Source organism: Jatropha curcas, chromosome 2, assembly GCF_041381405.1.
Source record: "Jatropha curcas cultivar XTBG-Jc1 chromosome 2, XTBG_Jcur_1.0, whole genome shotgun sequence".
Classification (NCBI taxonomy): Eukaryota; Viridiplantae; Streptophyta; class Magnoliopsida; order Malpighiales; family Euphorbiaceae; genus Jatropha; species Jatropha curcas.
The window spans coordinates 1,725,337-1,749,883 of NC_143152.1; the positions used below are offsets into that span (position 1 = coordinate 1,725,337).

The window sequence follows — 24,547 nt, forward strand, 5'->3', positions numbered from 1 at the left end:
TATAATAATTAACCTGTAAGTGTTTGGTAAGAGTTTTAATCGGCAGTTGATAAGTTATATAAGTTTCAATCGATCATATTTTGAAATTTATTTTGACTTTATTCAATAAAATTAATTATTTGTTAGCTATTTTCATAATCAATTACTTTATCAAACATTAAAGATAATAATATTTCATCCAAAAGTTAAAGGTAATAACGTTTCATAACCCGTTTGACAGGTTCAGTTCAATTTTTTGGTCTTAACTGAACTTTGTCCACCCTTATTATCATGACAGCAAAACCAAACGGGCTCAATTAATCAAAATTAATTTGTACAACTTAAGGCTTGGTTCAATTGATTAATGGGTTTACTCCACGTTTTATTGATCATGGTACAATTCTTAGAGACCAATAATAAAGAAAGATATTTACTCATTTGTGTACTTCTTAATATTGGCGTGAATGACGGACACCAAGGCATAAAGGTAGATCAGGTTCGACGTGAATGACTTAATTCTGGCACAAATGCATAAAGGTAGACTTATATTATGATCGTAGTTGCAAGACACACAAGATTTATATTACAACGTGGGATTAATATAAACTTCAACCTTCCAACTTAAATGATATCAAAATAGTTTTTGAGTACAATATCTCGTACCTAACCTTATCACTAAATAAAAAGCAAGTGGGGAATTCATGGAGGAGGCACATTTCCCATTTACAAAATCAATTTGAAAATGGCAAGTTGAATTTTTGCTGCCACGAAATTGGAAGCCATGCCTACAAAAAAGCAGGCTACGATATTTGAAACAAAAGAATGGATTAATGTTTGTTGGTCAAACTAAAATATTAAGACAGTGACCGCTCTGATAATAACTACTGAATATAATGACAAAAAAAAAAAAATACAATTGATAATGACCCTTTCCTCCATAATGCAATGCATCGATCCCTCTCTATCTCAATTCTATTTCTCCAAACAAAATTTCACTATAAGTTTATTGGTATAATGATGAAACGGAGGGAATGACTTTGCCCGTTATATGTCGTTTTCAGTCAAATTTTTATTCTAATAAGTTAAGTTTAGTAATCTTTTTTAATTTGTATACTCTCTTTCAATGCTAATCCCATTTACAAGAATTATTATTCAATGTTATGGGTGCTATATATATATATATATATATATATATATATATATATATATATATATATATATATATATATATATATATATATATATAATTTATTTTTCTTTATTTCATGTGGCAGAAATTAATATTTAATTTTTCTGGGTGTGGTGGAGTTTACGGCAAAAGGGAGAGCTGAATCTGTTATTTTGCTCATTTCAATTTTCACATTGAAAGAAAAAGGATATTTTACATTTTATTTTCGCCTAATAAATAATTTTACCTGTATCAATTGTGGTACGATCTATCTTCTCGCTAATGTAAAAAGCGAAAGATCTTAGACAGTAAGAGTTTTTATTAATTTGATGAGTTAAAGAAACAACTGTCCATTTAGTTCAACACATTATGTTATTTCGACCCATTGAATCTCTTAATGAATAACAAAAAGATAATTTAATTTCTCACAATTATCAAAAAGTAAATGTTATTTAATTAATAAAAAATCTAGGTGTTTATTAAAAACAAGAGAGTGGTATAGATATTTTAAGAATTTATTGAAATAATTAATAGTCTTTTACTTGATCGAAGAGTAGATTTAAGATAAGTAAACATCGAGAAGCAAATGATGTCTTACTTAAAATTTATTTTAACTATATTTTTCAATTAAGAAGCACTATGATCTTCTATTTAAAAGTAAATTTAAGCAATTTAAAAACCAATCAAACACATTTTTACACTATTTATAAAATATTTGCTTTGATCGTGGAACAGAAATACGCTTATAAATTTAAAAAAAAAAAAAAAGATTTTATATATACATGCGTATCATGCAATTTTATTTGCTTTGCTTTCCTCACAGAACATTAAATCATTGATAAGATTATCTGAATGTACAGGGTGAGTGACAAATGAAAAGCTTGAAAATGTCGCCACATAAAGAGTTCCCAAAGGAAGACAGAAGCAAACAAAAACAGTACGACAAGATGTAAAACGACAAGGTGCATGCTCCTTATGGTGCTTCATTTTCATCAAACATTTTCATTACCATATTCATCATATCATAGGGTCAATCTTGCACTTCCTTTTTCTTTTTATCTTGTCAAGGGATTTAATGATAATTTATGCCAGCTAATTATCTTTTCTGATTCTCATTTTTTCTCAAGTATTATTTTTTAAATATGAAACAGGAAGAGATGTTTATATTTATTAGATTCAGATCTAATTACATGATAAAATAATAATACCACGTTAGCATAAAAAATAATCCACAAAATAATTAGATTAATGAAAATAAACTATTTTCAGAAAAAAATTTACCTTTATTTGAAATATGAAATAGTGATTACTCAAAGAATTTATAAAAATATTATCTCATCTGAATATAAAAATACGTAAAAGAAACAGTGAAAAATTTGTCATGTTGTGCAGATAAATATCTTGCTCATCATGTTGGAGAATTGTTTATTCCTTTGAACTCCATCATTTAGATACCCTGCGGTGTCTGCGTTTCCACTTTTCTATGACGACAGTGGCTTAAGTTTGGTTATTCTTGATAAATGTATATAGAAAGACAGGTAGCCATTTGTGTCTTTCCTTCCAAATTCAGTGCATCAACCTTTCTCTCCTTTTGACAAAAGGACAGGATGGTTGTCAAGCCAAATGGGCTTTTTATAAATTAAAAATAAGTGATAAAAAAAAATCTAAATACAATTTATTTAACTTTATCTCTGCATATTTGTTTTTTTTTTTCTCGAATTTAATTCATTTTCAAATATAATTATTAACTTTGGGTTAACTTTAGCTTTGTATTTTTTTTTTTTGTATATATTTATTTTTTTATTATTTAGTAACTCCATAGTTCATATGAATATTTAGTTTTGATCAAATTGAAAAATTATTTGATTTGGCAATAGCATTAATGTAATAATTAATTCCCACATATCACTCTCCCCTTGTTCCGGCTGACAAACCAAATCTAGAGTTCAATCCAGCTGTGACTCACTCCATGCCTATGTAATATTTATATCGTACTCCATCTACATTTGACTTGCTTAATTAAGCATGGCAGAACTGTTAACTAATTGGCAGCAGCCCCATTCATTTTATTAATTAATTAATTTTTCAAAAGACAGTATCAAATGAATAATAAATGCTATATGCAAGTTCTTTGTTATATGATCGTCTCTGTAGCTTTTTCTTTTTTTTTTTCTTCTAGATTTTATTTTTAAATCACCGCTGACTATTTTCTTTAGCCGTGTAGTTTCTTTTTTCCTATCTATCGTTTTTCTATAATAATTTATAGATTTTGAGTGTTTTTAATGGTTGAAGAGTTTTTATTTGGAACTTTTATTTTTTTAACTATTCGAAATATAAGATGGATTGTTGTTTGCTTGTGATTGGAGATTTCAGATTTTCAAATTCGGATAAATTTCTTTTACCAATGAAGTTAGTATTGTGGCTTGTTCAAAGTCTGATATATTAAACTTTTATACGAGCGTAAGTTGTAATAAATTTATGAAAAAACAACGTTCAGGACAATATCGTGGTGTCGATTAAGATTTCAATTTTCTAAATTTATTTTTTATTTTCATATAAATAATATGATGTATTCAGTTTATATTCATTTGTTAAGTTTTAAAAAAAAATTATCAAAAAAAATAGAATACATCAGACTAAAAATATTAGATTAAAATTTTCTTTTAATATTAAAAAATAAAAGATTCGAACATGAATATATTAATAGTTATTAGATGTTATTTAGTTTAAGATAAACAGCGCTAGATTAAGATATTGTACAAGTTGTTTAGTTTGCAATTATTCATTAAAATAGAAATCGGACAACATAGGGCAATTTAAAATTGAAGCGTGTGGCTTTTTAAAATAAGGAATGAAAGATCCGAAATGAACGTAGCCACGCCCACACGTGAGGAGACGGTTCAGGTCGGTCCTTACACAGTCACCTAGGAAATACACCCTTCTATTGTTTTTCATCCTCGACAAGGATTGGTATTTAAATCTCTCACCAGTAACGTAAAATTCACTGAGTTACAATCTAATACTGCTGATTTAAATGTCTACTGTGTAAAAAATTTGAACCTATTGCTCTTTATAAATTTTGGGTTCAAAGATAATAATACTAATATTGTTAATAAGTATGGAAATTTCTTTTTTTTTTTTAAAAAAAAACAAATCAATCAAATTCAACTAATAACAGTTTAGAAATATTAAAATAATAATTTAAAGGGTTAATAATAAGTTAAGGCTAAATCAGCTTAAAATATTACTCTGAACTTTTAATTTTTCTAATTAGTTAAAAGGTTAAATTGACATTTATTCCTAAATTAAATATTAAAATTTCGGTGATTCAAATCTCTAATAATTGTAGACGTAAAGGCATAATTTAGTGATAAATGTGCAAATGCCTGACAATAGATTCAAGTTTAAAGCCTTCATCCTCCAGTACTCAAAAATTCTAGCAGTTGCTAATTGAAAAACTTCATTTTATATTTTTTCTTATAAATTAGTAAAATTTATTTGATTTATTTTATAGTTGGACTCAATTATCATGGTTTGTTTTGTTTTTTTTATTTGTCCAAATCATAACCCACTTTTACTTTTTTAAATTACAATTATTTCTTAATGAATTCTTTAATATATACCCTTATTTAATACGTCAAGTTATCAATTGATTTTATTGAAAGTGATATCTAATATTATTATAGGGGTAGAAAAATTTTAGGTAAAATTTATTATTCAAACTATTTTAATTAATTTTTCCTAATCATTAGTGTAAAAATAATAATAATAAGTATATCTTTATGGCGGATTGAGTAATAATTTTACTAAATAATAATATAAACCAAATTTATCAAATAATATCATTTGATATAATTTTTTTCAAAAAATAATTTCAATCTCAAAACTAAACATACTCTAAATAAATTCTTTTAATGAAGATTTTCTTACTACTTCAAATATAAAAATAAAATAAAAATAATTTTTTTTGAAAAGAAGAATATAATTTTTAAATATTTACCTTTTGTAATAAGATAATCAAATTGAATGGATGAAATGGTCTTGACTCTTGATCTTACATTTAGATTTAAAATAACGTAGTTCATCACAAGAATCATTGTGGATAGTAGATGACCAAGATATTCATATTAAGCTAAAACTATTTTTAATTAATTACTTAATTAACATCACAAATTTTTATTTATTTACACTAAATACTGTCACTGCCTTCTTGAAATTATCAGAATGAATATCCCAAATCAAACCAAGAAAGAATACATTATCAAAATGATAATGCATATCTCTCTCTCTGCCTCCTTCATCTTCTTCCTCAAGCTTCCATTTAGAGGAGAAGAAAACAAAGATAAAGTATCTATATAGATATGCTTATCCGTTTCCTTCTTCTTTCCTTAAGCGATAAAACAAAGACCATAGTCAATATATATCTATATATTTCTTTGCATATATATATTTTCTTGAAGTATACTCATAATAATACTTAGACATAAAAAAATGAATCAACTTCACGTACAGATCGCACAGAAAAGGACAAGTAATAATTGACAACTAAAAATTTAAAAAACATCACACTTACGTACACAAATCTCGCTCTTTCTCTTCCTCAGAGATCTGGATTTGGTGGTTTCAGGCTTTTCTTGAATTTCCGACGAGAAATTCCGGCGTAGAGAATTCTTGTTTCTTTCTATTTATGAATATCAAACGGTAGAAACAGCAATATTGTGTTCATGTGATGGAGAAAAAGCCAAGAAAATAAGAAGACACATAATAAAAACAGGAATAAACAAGAACAAAAACGGCGGCGGTGATAATGGCGGCAACACCACCGGAAGTAGAAGAAGAGTTAGAGCCAGTAGAACCATAATAATAATCGACTTCAACATCAAATGGTTTCACATAAATAACCGGCCACCATAAACTTGCATCCTTAAAAACCCTTTTAACCGTTGGATGATGATCATGATAACCAAAAGGCAATTTTTTGATGATGATCATAAGGGAAGTTAGTATTATCCATTGTTGTTGCAGCGGAGCATTACTGTTCTTTGATGTTGGAAAATATGGAGTTGAAAGAAGAAGAAGAAGAAAAAGAAGACAAGTGGGTTTGTGTCTTGTATTTGAAAAAGTAGATATGAAATTGAAAGAGACCTGTGGCTTTGAGGAATTAAGAATGGGTCCCAAAGGAACTTTGTTTCTGTCTCCATTCAGCTAATCCCAACTCATATGGATTTAGAGTATTGACTAGTGGATTATATAAATACTAATAGTTATTTTTCAGTCTTCATTAATCATATCATTGTAAGATTTTTTTTTTTTCTTTTTTTTACATAAGTCTTATTCCGCAGCCCCTTTTTATGAAACGTCGCTCCGCATTAGCTTTTAAAGTATTTTTTTTATTAATTATAATGTTGGGTATTTTAACACCTAAATTTTTAATTATTTTTAGTTCAACATCTAAGTTTTTAATTTTTTTTTTTACAATTATACTCATGATTTAAGCTAAATAGCTATTTTTAGTTTTAACCATCTGGTGTCCGAAGCTCACTGGCCCAATTAAGGGGGTAAAATGCTCCCTCCCGAGTATTTAAAGAAACTTTATACATAGGGCTCGAATTTGAAATTTTTGGTCAAAAGAGAAAGAATTCCTATCATCTAATCTCATCTCTCGGAGTTAAACAATTATTACATTTCTAATTTAAACCGCTATATAAACAGTTAACAGCCAAAAATAATTAATAGCTATTAAAATAACTAGTGTTAGAATCCGCATGATGCGCGGAACAATATTTAAGGATGAAATAATTTTTTATATTTTGATATAAACACAATACGAAAATTAAACAGTTGACATAAACATGACACGTTTAACCCGCTTAATATCATAAACAAGTTAAGTGGGTCATGTTGACCCATATGCAACTCACTTAACCTGCTTATAATATTTTTAACTTTTAACCTATTTAACTCCAATCATATTAAAATAAATAAATTTTCACGCGTAAAATATATAAATTCTTCAAGACTTATAATTAAAATAAAAAACTAATACAACAAAAAAATTTAAATAGATTTTAGTTTGAGTATTTATATCTAACACTAAAATTACCTTTTTACTCTTAAATAAACGGGTTACTCTCCTAACCCGTGTCAACCCTCTACACAACATGTTTATATTCGTGTCATAAATAAGTGACTCGTTTATGACATAAACTTGTTTAACCTCAATCCTAACCAATTTATTACGTGTGTTAGATGAATTGTATTCGAGTGTCCTGACCAATTTTAACAACCCTAACATGACCTGCATAAAAAAATACACACTATTAATATATTTTCGTGATAATAATTTTGAGAATTTAACAAATTATATTGAAATAAGAAATTAAGTATTTTTTTTATTTTATGTTTACGATTTATTATAAATGATCATTTATTTATTTGAAAAATTAATGTATTTATACTTATTTAGTGTAGTATATTATAAGCGTGTAGATTTCCTATTTTTTTAAAAATTATCGTATCGTGTACGTTCTCCTATCGCGTGATGAAGTGTTTTTTTAATTTATTTTTGTATCTTTTTTTTATTAATGAATAATCAAATAAATAAGAAGGGACTAAATTTTTTTTTTGGAAAAACTTTTGTTATTTATTTTTTGGATAAAAGAAAAATAAAACTAATTTTCCTATAAATTTATTTTTATAATTTTTTATTTTCCTTCTGATTTGAAGAGAAAATTATCGGAATTCTTTTCCCTTATATTCCTTTCTTATTTCCAAATAAAATAATTTTTATTTATTAATATTAATTTAGTTTTTCTCCTCCAATATGATATTATTTGAAAATATATTTATTTTTTCCCTTATAATCTGCACGATGCGCATGGTAATATTAAAAGTTGAAATAATATTTTATAACATCATTCAAAAATAGTAAATATATATAATAAAATGATAAATTGTATCTTATTGAGATATGCTGAAAAGTTGCGATGCGAAAGTATGTCTTTTTTAAGTATCATGCGAAACTTTTTATAAGGTATGCAATAGCAAAAATCATGCATGGTATAACCTACATAAAATAATGCATACACAATATTAACATATTTTTCAATAGGGATAATAATTTTGAGAGTTTAACTATTGAAATAAGAAATTAAGTATTTTTTTTATTTATGTTTATGATTTATTATAAATGATTATTTATTTATTTGAAATATTAATGTATTACTTATTTAGTATATTATGTCCTAAGCGTGTGAATATCCTATCTTTTTTAAAAATTGTCATATTCGTATATTCCCAACCTAATCAAGCTAATCAACTCCTAGTATATGAGACTATTGCTTACACCAAGCTGAAACACCCCGTAATTTTATTTTCAAAAATTTAGAATTTTTATTAAATCAAAAATCCGAATGTTGACGGTATGGGCTGTAAATACCAAACAATTTTAATTTGAGCCCAAATTTGCCAATTGGGCCCAAGCCCAAACATATTCTATTGGAAATTCCGATTCGAGAACCTTTAAATTTCCCGAGAAATAATATAAAACTCTATCAATATGATTAATATTAATTAAATGGAGGAAATGTTATGGAACCTAACTAAAATAATCAAAATAAATCGAACCGGACCCGAAAATCAAATTGATTTTTCGAAAACCACGCGAATAACTTGAAAACCAGTGGAAAAACTCGAGAATCAAGCAAAATCGAGCCAAATTGTTGAATCAGATCAAACCGGTTCGAATCGAACCGGAATGATCTAGAAACCGACTTGGTTTCTTCTTTTCTTCCTCTCTCCTTCTTCTTCTGGGCGTGCGACAGCAGCCTCCCCCTCCCTTTCCTTCTCGTTTCCGGCCACCGCTCAACGAAAGCGAGGTGGCGGTCGGCTCGTCTGGTACTGGTGGTCGTGTTTCCAGCCTCCTCTCGCGCGGAAAGAGCTTCAATGGGAGCGAGACGGAGCTGTTCTCCTGGACAGTTCGTGTTCACCAATTTCCGGCGATCCACGCCGATTCCGGCAGCTTGAGGTCGAGGGACACGCTTCGGTCGACTCCCCTCTTCTCGGAGATCTCTTTTTCCCCCAACAATTCCGGCGATGAAGCTCGGATGACGGAGCTGCCATTAATGGCAGTGGCGAAGCCACTGTCGGGGCCATTTCCGGCTAAAGCAGGCACACCCAGTTCAAATGGAACACGCGATTGGAGTCCCCATAAGATTTCGAGCATTTTGGTGTGCGAGTCACAAATTTCTGGGTAAAAGTCGATTTTCCGGCCACCGTGGACGGCGGATACGGCGGCGGTCCGGCGACCGGCCGGCGAGCCTCCGGTGAGGCACCAAGGGACAGAATGTTCCTCTCTTCGCGAGGATCGTGGAATTGTCGCCCAAATTTCAATCGGTACGCCCTAAAACTCAATTCTCAATTTTCGTATAAATTCTGAATTAGTTAATTACTAAATTTAATTGAGTAATTAAGTAAATTAAATTGAATAATAAGAAATTAGGTTATTGGAATAGCCTAAATATATATAGAACATTTTTAGTCCTTTGTCATTAAATTAAATTGATTAGTATGCGGATTTTGCGATAGCGGAATATATTTAGTTAATTGGTTTAGGATTTTAGAATAATGTAATTGCAAATGAGTTTAGAACTTTGTCAAATAAATTACATGAACTATAATTATATTTAGGAGGTTTGATATTGAAAAAAAAAAAAAAAAAAAAAAAAAAAAATTTTAATTCTTAGCTAATATTTATGTAAGCTAATTTAGGAACTTTAATGAATATCGTCTGGAGGTTAATAGTTAATATAAATTGTTAATTAATTGATTTGGAATTCTTAGTTATTAATATGTGAATTGATTATTTGTTGATACAAGAGCTTAACAGATGTTGAGTTACGAATGTGGCGGATGTGAAATGTTGTTGTGAGTTGCCCGACGGATGGGCTGTGTGTATTGATTGATATATATATGATATTATTGTGATATTTAAACAGGTAGATAGTCCTACTTTTAGGGGAGGTGCTGCCGAAATTTCAATAGAAATTAGATTAGTTGTAAGTAATAACATAATTAATAAATTTATTTAGATTAATTCTATAACTCAATACATAATAAATATAGTGCTCTAATCATTTTATGATTATCATTATTATTTATTTAATTATTCAATTATTTATTTATTTTGATTATCATTGTTTATTACTATTATTATTATTATTATTATTTATTTTATCTTTGTTGTTGTTAATATCATTTATTTAATTATTTAATTGTATTTAAGAATGAATGCCTAATTGTGCATTGCATTATGATGCTCAACTGATCAATATGTCTGCATTTGATTGCATTGTTTGATTACCTGTGCTGTGAATATGTTATGCCTTGTTTGTGTGGAATTGGGATGAAGTGGACCACCATGGGTTTGTGAGGACGGTCTGTGATATGGATCCGATTATGATTTGACATTTGACCGTCGGCCGGGAAAATGGGAGATCGGCGCCCCCTTGTGCACCTGATGATATAGATTATATGGGAATTCACAGGATGGCTTCTTGTTGTTGCGCACCTGACAATCTAGATTTGATTGTAGCCCGCAGGGTGGCCTCCTGTTGTGAGCACTTGATGATCTAGATTGGATGGAGACCACCGGGTTGCCTCCTGTTGGTATGGAAAAGAAACGAGAGAATGGAAAAATAATGAGAGGACTGGTCAGTGAGGATTAGACCAGTTGGCCGTATGGGGGATCGGCTCCCTGGTGCACATGTATGAGAGGGCGAGCCATGTGTGAGGACGGCTCGTTGGGGTTTCAGGTGGCGCCACTGACTAATTTCCACGTGATGTGATTACATGAAGATGTTTATGATTGTGAGTGCTGATGATATGCCATTTGTGTGACTGGCTGCGTGAGCATATAACTAGTCGGATGACTAGATTGATATATTTATTCATTTGTGTGAATGAGTGTGTTGTGCTATAGGTATTACTTCTTAGAAGGCTCACATATCTTGTTTAACTTTTTAGGAAGTAAATTTCTCTTTAATTCGGTTAAGTTATGTTCCTTTGCCGCAGGACTAGAAGAAAATTTTCCCAGTTTTATAATTATTTTACAATGTAATTATATGTATAAAAAGAAAAGCTATGTATACCAAATAGTTAGTGACTCCGCAGTTGTAGAATTTACATACGATTAGTCGTGTATTAATATAGACGAAATAATTTTGTGAATCCATATTAGAAATGTGATGTATTGTTAATTGGGCCCGAACTATGAAATGTTGTAGATGATGAATTTGGGCCGAGATTTAATAAAATCTTGAGGTTTATTTTTCTAGTAGTATGGGCTAAATGTTTGAAATTTATATTGAGAAAGGAGAATTTTATTGATTCAGGCTTACTACGGGCCTCGGGGGCCTTAAGCTTACCTGGGCCCTAGTGCCGGTCCGGCCCATGGTTTCGGGTCGTGACACAAGCTAATCAACCAAGGTTTTTTTTTATTACCAACAAAAATTAGTTTATTTTTTTAATTTGCTTATGTGTCGTTGAAATAAAAATTAAGTATTTTTTATTTTATATTTATGATTTATTATAAATGATTGTTTATTTATTTGAATTATTAATGTATTACTTATTTAGTGTACTATGTCCTAAGCGTGTGGATGTCCTATCTTTTTTAAAAAATATCGTATCCCTTTTCTATGCAACATAGCTCCTGATATATAAAACTACTCTATACACCAAGCTAATCAACCAAGATTTTTTATTACCAATAAAAATGAAGTTTTTTTTTTAATTTGTTTTTGTGTATTGAAATAAGAAATTAAGTTTTTTAAATTTTGTGTTTATAATTTATTATAAATGATTATTTATTTGTTTAAAATATTAATGTATTATTTATTTATCGTAATATGTCTTAAGCGTGTGGATATCCTACTTTTTAAAAAATTATCGTATCTCGTGCGTTCTTGTATCTAGTGTCCTGTATTTGTGCAACCTAACTTCTAGTATATGAGACAACTAAATGCATCAAGCTAATGAACTAAGATTTTTTTATTACCAATAAAAATGAAATATTTTTTTTAATTTGTTTTTGTGTCATTGAAATAAGAAATTTTGTGTTTTTTTATTTTATGTTTATTATAAATGATTGTTTATTTATTTGAAATATTAATGTATTACTTATTTAGTATATTGTGCTTCAAGCGAGTGAATGTACTATCTTTTTTAAAAATTATCGTATCTCGTCTCCCGTTTTCGTGCAACTCAACTCTTGGTATATAAGACTATTCTATACACCAAGTTAATCAACCAATTTTTTTTTTTTTTTACCAATAAAAGATGAAGTATTTTTTAAATTTATTTTTGTGTCATTGAAATAAGAAATTAAAAATTTTTATTTATTTTGTGTTTATAATTTATTATAAATAATTGTTTGTTTATTTCAAATATTAATATATTACTTATTTAGTGTACTGCGTCCAAAGCGTATGGATGTCTTGCTTTTTTAAAAATTATCGTATCTCGTATGTTTCAATTTATATATTTTAAATTGCTTATATATTGTTTATTCACACTCATTTTAAACATATGGATTACTTGTTAATTATTTTGTAGAAGAAATAAATTTATATTAATATATTCAATTAAATGCTAGAGATAATTTTTTTATAGATATTATCTTGATAGGGGATTATCTGAAAATATAAAACAATTGATCTTCTTACAATTCTTATATTTTTACTAAATTGTGTGGATTCTAACATATGTTATTCTGTAATCCAAAATAATGCCAAGTAATTTTGATAGATAGATATAGATAGACGTAGATTTTTCAACGGTGATAATAATTTTGAGAATTTAACTAATTATATTGAAATAAGAAATTAAGTATTTTTTTATTTTATGTTTATTATTTATTATAAATGATTGTTTATTTATTATATCCCGTATGTTTCCGTATCTCGTGTCGTGTTCCGTGTCTGTGCAATCTAACTTCTGGCATATAAAACTACCCATATATCAAGGTAATTATTAAAAATAAGAAATTAAATATTTTTTTATAGTTTGGATTATATGTATTTAATTTTAATTTTAATTTAAATTAAGTATTTTTTATTTTTTTATTTATTATAAATGATTTTTTATTTATTATCATATATCTCGTTCGTTCCGTATCTCGTGTCCTGTGTCCTGCAATCTTAGCTCCTGATATAAATTTATTTCTTATTTTATGGTTTAGGTTTTTTATATTTTAATTAAATTTTAATTTAATTTAATGTATTATATTGATGGGATGTAACTAATAGATATTATCATGATAAAGACATTATCGAAAAATATAAAACAGCTTATATTCTTACAAATTACTGTCGTTTTACACATTATCTTCTTACGACTATGCTAAATAATTATTGTCCCTTCTCATACTTGATAATTTTAAAGGTTTACACTTAACTTTCATATAATGCAAACTGCTATATATATATATATATATATATATATATATATATATATATATATATATATATATATATATATATATATATAAACGAACAGAGTCTAAAATACTTAATTTTGCCTAGTAAAACTTTTTTTTTTTTAAATCAATTAGATTCAAATAATTTTCCATTAAATGATTAACTGAAACGTAAATGAAACATAATGCAATTACGTCACGTTTGGAAAACCATAATGTGATCAAATCCTCTGATTATTCATCTTGCCTTTGAGCAAATGTTATTAATCCCAGTTCACTAGATTTGCCAGCTAGGTTAGAGGGAATCTTTTCTCTCTGACTACAAATTTTAGAATAAGTTTTCATTTTGTCGGTTATTAGGTTTTCCATAATTTAGTCCAAAAGAAACTTTTAAATTACATCGAAAACCCTGAAAATTAAGATTTCTAGCTGCTATGTTTGACACTTGAATCACTAATCAAGAATTGTCAATTTTTTTTTCCTTTAATTAGGAAAGTTATGTTTCTTTATTAATTATTTTCAATATCATGTAAAATATATTACCTACAGGTTGTGCTCCGGTTGGTAACATAGATTAAGTACGTGAGAAGAGTTCTCGGGTTTAATATCCACTAAATATATTTGTAAGTAGGGCGAAAAGCCTTGACAGTGGGTAAGCTGCAAACTGAATTAGACGATCCCTGATGATAGGATCCGATTACAGTTAATTTAAAAAAAAAAAATATTATACTTGGACCAACACTTTCTCCAAATACATTCAACCTAGACTTTGATATATTAGAAAAAAAAAGTTATGGACTTGAAAATACCTCAATAAATAAATAAGGAAACAAAAAAAAAATCCTTCGTTAATCTCATTCATGTCAAAAAAAAAAAAAAGAAAAAAAAAAGAAAGAATCATTTGTTAAGATAAGAAGGATTGAAAAGAAACAGACGAAGAAACAAAACAAATTAAACCGAAGCTAGAAACAAACGATCTACAAGAACTCTTTTTTTGGCAAAAACATCAACCAAACTGATTGCGATCCCTTAAAATTTTTGAATCATCGATCTTAATCACTAATCCACACCAACTGATTGCTATGTACAAGTAACTTTCTTAATTGATTTCAAAAAAAAAAAAAAAAAAAAATTCTCCCCCTTTATCTTCAATCCTGGCTCGGACTATTCTAGTTTTTCTTTACTTGTATTTCATTGGCACAAAGTTTGTTGGTGGAAAATGGCACGAGTCGTTTTCAAGCAAATAACCACCACTGCAATTAGTTTCCAATGTCCTTGGTGCCTGATTAAGGACAATACAATATGTCAAGTGGTGTACCAGTACATGCATGCACCTTACTATTCTTTCCATTTGGAAATTTCTGGAAAGAAAATTTGCAATGCCATTAATAAATTATCATATTTTTCAATAAAAGAAAATGTAAAGCAAGTAAATGTAACAGTACACTCATCTGTTTGTAAGGACTTGCTGACCTAAAATACCTGTACAATTTTGGTGACAACGACCATAAGGATGGTGATGGGGAGTCATATTTTCTTGCTCTTGAGAAATTTCTTCAGAAAAATGGGATTGTGTGGGGCCTCTTTAGGGATCATGTCCCATATTATTCATGTCTAGATTCATTGTTAAGCTTATGAATTCAACTTTTTCAAAAAAAAAAAAAAAATTAGAGTCTAAGATCTTGTTGCAACAAGATATATAACTAGGAAAAAATTATAAAGATTTTGTGTTTTTTAAGTAATAAAATCTAATCTAATTATTAACTAAATAAAATATTATTTATTTTTTATGGATGGAGAAAATCTTCAGAGTCCTTTTTCATTAAACTGCACTGCGAGCAGGATTAAGTTCAAACAAATCAACTTTGTGGTTTAACACCAACCACAAAAACAAAAATCTATAATTCTAAATCTTAACATATTTTTGGATTTTTAAGTTTGATTCGAAATTTAAAATTTTAGAATCTATAGTATTTGAAATAATACATATTTTAAGGTCATATGAAATCAACTATATTTAGATTTTTAAAATTTATTATAGATTTCATTCAAATCTAAAATTAGAATGGTAAGTACATATATGATCTGAAAATTAATTGAGATTCGAATTCCCTTCCTAAATACTCAATATATATATATATATATATATATATATATATATATATATATATATATATATATATTGACAAATTCAAAAGGTGAATCTTAATTAAGGTGGCAAGACGTAAAATCATTTATATATACATATATATTTGAATGTTTTGAATTTTCTCCAGTTAATTCAAATGAAGTCAGATGGTGGATCTTGAAAACATTAATATTGGAGCATGATATGTAGATGAAACAACAAAATCTTTCACTGGCTTTCGAATGGTATACGTACTAGAACGTCCACATTCACTTTATAATTAATGATCAATGGGAGAGAAAATTGGTTGCCTCACCCATATGATTTAGGCCCCCTACAATTGGTCATGTATGTTGTTCTTCCATCCTCTTTGCAGAATCTGAGGGCTGAGGCTGTTTTGTTGGCAGTTGAGATAGCCGTGTGTTGAAGAATTTTGGGTTGCCTTCTTCTTCTTATTGTCTCTTCAGAAAAGGGATTCTGCTGCTTCATGCATATTTTACTCTGTTCATCCACTTTTACATGCGGGTTAAGAAAAATAATTTTTTAAAAAACGAGAAATAAAAATCTAGGAGAGAAGAGGAGGTAATGACACGTTCTTTAAAGTCCCAGAAATGGTTTGATTGGAAATAGAGAGTGTCGACCTCAAATAAGTCAATTTCTGATGATTGAGGAATTGCTGAATCTGGGCCATTGATAAGGACATGATAAAGGACTGTTTTTCCAAAGAATGCAATGTATCTCTCTGCAACAAGAATGGGTTGAGGGCTGAGGGAGTAGTTTATTAGGACATTGACAGGTAGATATCAAGAACGGCTCTCTGATACTGATACTGACACTGACACTGTTCTATAATTGATGGAGCTCATCATTCTTTGCTGCCAACTTTGTTTTATTAAATCTTGCAAATCAGTTTAATAAATGATTTATTATTATTATTATTTTTATTATTTTGAGATTATCTATCAATTTCATGATCAAGGATCAATTGTGTTGATACTGCTTCCTTTTTAATAGCCTATAATAATGGCAGCACTTGTAATTGAAAGATCAGAAAATTACTCGATGGACTCAACTTGCTCTTCCTTTTTCATTTTTTTTTTTTTAATAAAAACTTGCTCATTATACATTAGCAAGTACAAGAAATGTAATACTCAAAAAAAAAAAAAAAAAAAATCAAGAAATGTAACTTTGAAGAATAACAACTTTTTTTTAATCATTAATTTTTTAAAAAAGTAAAAAAAAAATCTCCTTGTTTTATCTTTTTAAAAAGATATTATTTTGCAGAAATTAATGGACCGTAAAATTAAAATATTTATCGTTTGTTTCATTATTTTTTAATTTTTCATATTGTTTTTGTTTGTGAATGAAATATATTTTATTGTATTAATTTTTTAAATTAAAACATCAAATTTGCTAATTGTTTACAATTAAAGTTTCAAAAAAAAAAAAAGCTAAGAACAAATCCAATTAACGTCCCTTTTTTCTTTCACTTTTTTGCCAATCCCTCAGGCAACGTGGCGGCCGGCCCAGTGTACGAAATGGTAGGCCACTGGTCCGGTCCATAAAAGGTAGATTATGATATTTGAACCACTAAACCACAAGATTTACACTGTAACCTTGAAAAATGTTTTGGGTTGTCCTGACTGACCTGATTCACATTATTCGGTTCAAAAGAATCAAAACCCCATCCAACCCCCCCAAAATATAAAAAAAAATTAAGATAAAAATATATATTTATAATTAATTTTTCTAGATTAATATTAGGTTTAGCCTTGTGATGAAATACAACCATTCTCAAGTGCAAAATCGAGCAATGGATCTTAGAAAAATTTTTACTTTGAACGGCACTGACTCTTTCTATTTTTTCGCTGGCATTTAGTTGTCTCCCCTCCTCTTTCAATCGGCACGCTAGACTAGATAGCTCCGGTGGTCCGGCTTCTGCCTCTATCAGTGTTCGAACCTATCCTCCCCTACCACGCTTCCTTGCAGTCTGATTTATCTTCTCCAGTATCAACAATAAGAATTTTCACTGATCTATTCCGAAATTCTATCAAAATATAAGTATGCGCAGAAGAAAATGCGTAGATTTGAATAGAATGGAAAAAATTGTGTTTTTCTCAGCATTTTGTAGAAATGATATTAAGTGATTAGTGCTTACATATATTTGCATAAATAAAGCAATTTCAAGAATAAATTACATAAAAACAAAATATAAGAATCTTTGCATCCTATACTGTTACAAGCATATCTGACCTTGTTGACATAAAGAAAAGATGGTTCTGATATGATCAAACATTAACGGTTGCGGCATTAGGCAACTTGGAAGGAGAATATGCCAAGAAAATCAAACCGCTCAAGATTAAGACCGGAATGAAGAGAAGGATTAACGGCGGCGGCGGCAACGGCGGCAGAACAAGCGGCAACACTAGAAGAAACAAAGTAAGTAGAACCATGACCATGATTGATGTAAGCCGGGAATAGAACATGAAAATCACCGGTAGCTGATCGTAATCATCACCATCACCACCACCTTCTAGAGTGAAAATAAACACTATTGAAACTTGCTTTCTGTGGAAGTTTGAGAGACCGAGAGTTTAAATATAGATGGAGAAAAAATCTATGGGTTAAAAGGAAGGAGAAGATAGAATGATGCTTTTTCAGAAGGAATATGGAAATTAATTATGTGGAGCTGCTTGTCATGGTTGTTAGATTCATGTCCCACTTCTGATTCAACTGAATCAATATAATTATATTTATAATATTCTGAGAGATTTCATTTATATATATATATGAAAATAAAATAAAGATTGTTAAATATTATTCATTGAATTTTATTTATATTTCATTTCTGAAAATACCTTTTTTTCTTAATTTTTTTTTTTGGCCTTCTAGGATTATTTCTTTTCCTCCTACTTTTCGAGAATTTCCCATTGGTACAAAAGGTTGGTATGTTGCCTTTTTCTTGAGTGAAAATGTCATTTTGTAAGGGAAAATCGGAAAATCAAGAGCCGTGCATGTATATACACAAGAACAATAAGAACAAGAAAACCCGAAGGAGGGGTTAGTTCATGCATTCTACTTGAGTATTGACTAACATCATTTGAAAATTGCTGAAAGCTATCAGTGACGCCCCCTAATATTGAAACATCTCATGACCATAGCCAAAAAGGAAAATCAGATTTGTATTATACAGAGGTAAGCAATTCCTAATCTTCATCAATATGTATATACTTATGCAATAATACCCGATACATCAACGACAATAAAGATTTGGATGTCTTTTCGTTAAAGAAAAATGAAATAATAATAATTGTGAATGGCCAATCAGGACATATTCGGACAATATCTATCTTAACTTGTTTAAAATATGAGTCCGCGTTTCATGAAACATTAACTTTATTAGCGTTTAGCTTTATCTTATCTTATTCCCCACTCCATATTTTTTTGTTGCTTTATTTCATATATTGTTGTCATTTTATATTAAATAGCTAATCAAATTATTATTTTACTGAACAGTTTTATCCTAAACCACTTCATAAACAGCTAACCACTAATAACTAATATTTAACAAGTAATAGTAAAGCCGCTGACAGTTATTAAAACATCTAAGATTGTTGAACGGATCCCAGGTGTAGTTCGAATCCTCTCAAGTACATGTGTTTTTACCAATTTGGTGAGTCTAGAAGAGGGTTACTCTTATTGTATAACCCGTAATGTTATGCCAGCTCATACAACCTCCAACGAATCAAAAAAAAAAAAAAAAATAGTGAATGATTATTATTTTTTAAATAACAATCAATATAGGCTCAGAGTAGACAAGTAGGCAAATACATAGTTGCGGTCTCATTAGGATCAATTTATGATGATCACAAATATAAATAATTGATGATTTTTGATATATTTTTACACTTACTCAATGCATCTCTAAAATTGTGTTTAGATAGAGTTTTAGAGAAAGCAAAAGGATGGATCTCTACCAAATGCCGTCCATTTATTTTCAATCACAAAATATGATTTAAGTTTGGAAAATGAAACACAATTTTTACTCAAATTTTCTTACTATATTTAATATTTTCAATTTGTCACGTGTAATATTTGTATTAATTAAAGACATCAAGTAGCAGTAGTATCACAATTTGGTCAAATTTCTTACTTTGTTTAATATTTCAGTATATGGTTAGTGAAATTGTCGCTAATTAAATCATCATTTGGTCATAATCAGTGTATATGCAGTTATCTCTTTCCTCTCTAGTTTATCTAATTCTAACTTTTGTTTGGGGTTGTCATTGTTAATCAGCGGTAGCCTCTACTTTTCTTTTTTCTTCTAGCTCCTAATCTTTTATTCATGTTTAATAAATTTTGATCTATTTTCTTTTAATAGATTTGTTTTTTCTTTATTTTTTTTTGTTATTGTTGCTTTGTCTCCATATTTGGAGTTTTTTTATCCTTTCTTCCTAAGGGTTTAGTTCTTTCTTGTGAAGGTTTGTTCTTAAAAGGTATGATATTTGATTTTATTTTGTTGGAGAATTTAGATCTTATTTTACTGATGTGTATCTTTGATCAATGGAGTCTGATAGTGTGACTTGCTCCTCTATTGATGTTATTAACGCATAATGGTTTGAACTCATCCATGTACGTCATACGCAGTAAGTTTTTTGAAAAGCAATCTAAGTATAAAGATTTACATCAGTCAAGATTATCTTAAAGCGGAAAAATCTAATATTATTTCTTTTAGTTTTAGTTTTATTATTCAAAAGAATATAGATAATTCTTTTCTTGTTGAAGGATCAGTGAATTTTCTATTAATTATGATAGTAAGTGCTATGTTTAATCTAATTGAATATTTATAATACTTGATTTATTATTAATGAATTATATTTCTGAAAAAAAATCATCATTTGGTCATAATAATATATATAATCACCTATAGTTTGATGGGGTTATTATAGATTTATGTCTTCTAAAAAAAATTGAATTAAGGCATTTGAAGTGAAATTTAGTTAGACAAGGTCGAAAATATTCTGCATGTATGTGCGCGCGCATTAAAGGTTGATTTTTGCATTCAAATTTTTAAAGGTATTATTATCTAATGAATTCCACCTATGGAAATCATGATATTTCTATATGCATAGATTTATTGTACACAGTATATATTCAGCAAATTTAATAATAATAATCGAGACCAATAAGAGTTCGGATGTTCCGAAAATAATAATAAAAAAATAAAGAATGAATAGGCAAATCTATTGACGTGTCAATTTCCATATCAAAATCTCAAATTCGAAGCCTTTTTTTATTTTTTTGGTGGTGCTTGAAATATTGTTCAGCCCTCTATTTATAATGATGATTTATGAACTAGTCTCAAACCCATACAATGCATTTCTAAAATTGTGGTTAGGAAGTGGTTTTAGAAAATAAAAAAGAGGGATACCGACCAAATACCGTTCAGTTATTGTCAATCACAAGATATGCTTTGAACTTGGAAAATATTACGCAATTACTCAAATTCCTTACCTTTTTTTTTAATTTGTATTAAACAGACCAATTAGAATTATTACCACAATCTGGTCAAAGACATTATATATAGGGCTGCTTCTATAGACTATACCTATATGATAACCAATATGAATTAGATTCACTAATGGTTAGTGAAATTATCAATAAAAGGGAAAATCATTATTTTATCCCTGAGGTTTGCCATAATTATTTAAGTAGTCCTCGACATTTATACATATATTTATAACGTCCATGAGGTTTGCCATCGTCATATTAATTGGTCATTCCGTAAAAAAAATACACTTTTTCCATTAATTTTGAGAAGAAAAGACGAAATTATCTTTTGGAAAAATAATTATTTCGTCCCTGAAATTTGCCATAATTATTAAGTAGTTCCCGACATTTATACAAATATTTATAACATCCCTGAAGTTTACTTCCGTCATATTAATTGGTTCTTCCATAAAAAAAATACACTTTTTCCGTTAATTTTGAGTGAAAAAGATGAAATTATCCTTTATAAGTTTTCATTGACATTATTATTAATCCATTTCCTCTAAAATACCTAAAACTCATATTTTCACCATCTTCCTCAACCCAACGCGGTCTTCATTGCCACCACCATGTCAATGAAAACTATCATCTCCATAACCAGATCACCACCAAAACAAAAACCTAACATCCAAACTTAATCAAGCCATCATTACCCTTCATCCATTTATCTCTCTCTCTTTGATTAGAGGATTTAAGGTAGTTTGGTCATTCTATTAAAAATTAACAGCAAAAAGTGTGTTTTTTGGACGGAATGACGAAGTAATATGACAGAAGTAACCTCGGGGACGTTATAAATATTTATATAAATGGCGGGGACTACTTAAATAATTATGGCAAACCTCAGCGACGAAATAATTATTTTCCCTTTTAGTTTTGTTGGTGATCTGGTTATGGAGATGATACTTGACAGAGACATAGTGGTGGCAATGAAGACCGCGTTGGGTTGAGGAAGATGGTGAAAATTTGAGTTTTAGGTATTTTAGAGGAAAGGGATTCACAATAATGTTAATAAAAACTTTTAAAGGATAATTTCGTCTTTTCCACTCAAAATTAATGGAAAAAGTATTTTTTTTTTATGGAAGGACCAATTAATATGACGGAAGTAAACCTCAGGGACGTTATAAATATTTGTATAAATGTCGGGGACTACTTAATAATTATGACAAATCTCAGGGACGAAATAATTATTTTTTCAAAGGATAATTTTGTCTTTTCCTCTCAAAATTAACGAAAAAAATGTATTTTTTTTACGGAAGGATCAATTAATATGACGGTGGCAAACCTCAGGGACGTTATAAATATATGTATAAATGTCGATGACTACTTAAACAATTATGGTAAACCTCAGGGACAAAATAATAATTTTCCCTCACTAAAATCATAATTTTATGGTAATTGAATTAATGTCAATAGGCCACAAGAATATATACAGTCACTTAACTTTTAATGGGTTATTACCAATTAGGTCATTGAGTGAAATCTAGATAAATAAGATCGAAAATATTATACATATCAAACATTTACCTAAATTTTTGCCGAGTTCTTTAGAGAGAATTGTCTTGTGCCTCCAAATATTTTTTACTTACCCACCTGTGTCAGTTTCAAGTACAGTTATCCTTTTATTGAAAGTCGTTGGAGTTTTTCTTGGAAATATAACATGGATTACTTCGGTCAGTATCGTAGCGCATTAAAGATGTGTTATTATCCTGCGTTATCCTATACCTATAGGAGTCATATTATTTCTCAATATGTATAGATTTAATAAAAAAAATGAAATCTTGGAATGACTATTTGTTCATGTAACTAAGGACGATGTATGTTACATCAAGTTAATGTCAAAAAAAAAAAAAAATGTTACATCAAGTTGAAGCATGCTTTGACATGAGGGAAATTACCGGACATTAAGGCTTTTCAAATGAGCATATTAAGGACATTGCTAGTGCACGTAGTAATTTCATGTAGGTTCTTCATTGCCCTATATCTTATATTATAATTATTAATTATTATTTTAGTTTGATTTATTATTTTCAAATTTTTAATCATAATATATAGATCATTATATGATTCGACTAAATTCATTTTGCATTTTCTAGTTAATGCAATATTCATAATTAAAGAGAAAGTAGGAAACAAGAGCAAAAGCATTGTGCATTTCTCACATCATATTGTTTTTCTTGTTATCACTATCCTACTTAATGTGTTATAATTCCTATATGCTACTAAATTTTTGGTCCATGTGAAAAGTTTAGATTGATAATAATCAATATGTATATAAAATAAGGATAACCCATATAAATTTATTCTTTATTTTTATAAATTTATATAACCTAATCGGCCTTCAAAAATTAATTTTTTTTTCATATTTATGAAATATAATTTCTTTAGCTATCACTTAGAATAATTGTGAAAAAATCATTAGTATCTTTTTTATATGAAAAAAGATTTTAAAAAATGAAATAATGTAACTCTTTTCTTAATTAATCCTAGGACTTGAGAGGAATCCAACATGAGGGCTGACCAGTAATTTTTTGTAGCCGGCCATTAATTATTCATATTTCACTTTTTTTTTAAAAAAGTATATTAATAATTGATATATCTAACTCGCTAAAAAAATTTAAATGTTGTAAAACTTACCGTCAATGGACGCCTAGCGTTTGGAGTTAAGTTACTTAGATGATTGAAAAATATGAAAATTATTATTCAAAAATTGCGCTAAGAACATGCCAACTCATAAATAGTTTGTCATAAAAGCTAAAATCTCTAAAAATTATTAATGTGAAATAATATGTTATCAAATTGTATGACATAAGAACCCAAATGGGTGATGTGTGTCATGAGAAAAGGTTGGATGGGTTTCATGTTTGTGTACTTTTGTAGAGACAAATTGCAAGTGGGCTGCGTGCAGATGGAATGGCACTAATGAATTTGTAGGGGAAGACGAACATGAGCTTGAGCATGAGCATGTTTGGTCTCTTTTTTCACTTTTCACGTAACGCGTAGACAGGGCAAAGGCATAATTGGGACATCTCAGCATAACATTAGCGGTTTGATTGGGTTTTTTTCTATTGATAGAAAGGGACCCGAAGAAAGATATATTATCAAATCTTAGATATATTTATAATTTATTTTTTTGTAAATAAATTTTTTATTTATATTTTATAATGATGTATATATATGTGTGTGTGTGTGTGTCGAAATAAAAATTAAACAAAATCTCTCACAAATAAATTCATTTTACTCTGTCCAC

At 28.8% G+C, this 24,547-nt stretch overlaps 1 long non-coding RNA gene across 1 annotated transcript; it reads right to left on the bottom strand.

Annotated features, from left to right (window-relative positions):
- Positions 1-17,465: 17,465 nt before the first annotated feature.
- LOC110009473 (uncharacterized) lies at positions 17,466-18,685 on the bottom strand. Its single transcript, XR_002284378.3, has 2 exons — positions 18,004-18,685; positions 17,466-17,784 (listed from the first exon to the last, which is right to left on the bottom strand). It is a non-coding gene; the product is annotated as an uncharacterized LOC110009473 (long non-coding RNA).
- Between the last annotated feature and the right edge of the window lie 5,862 nt (positions 18,686-24,547).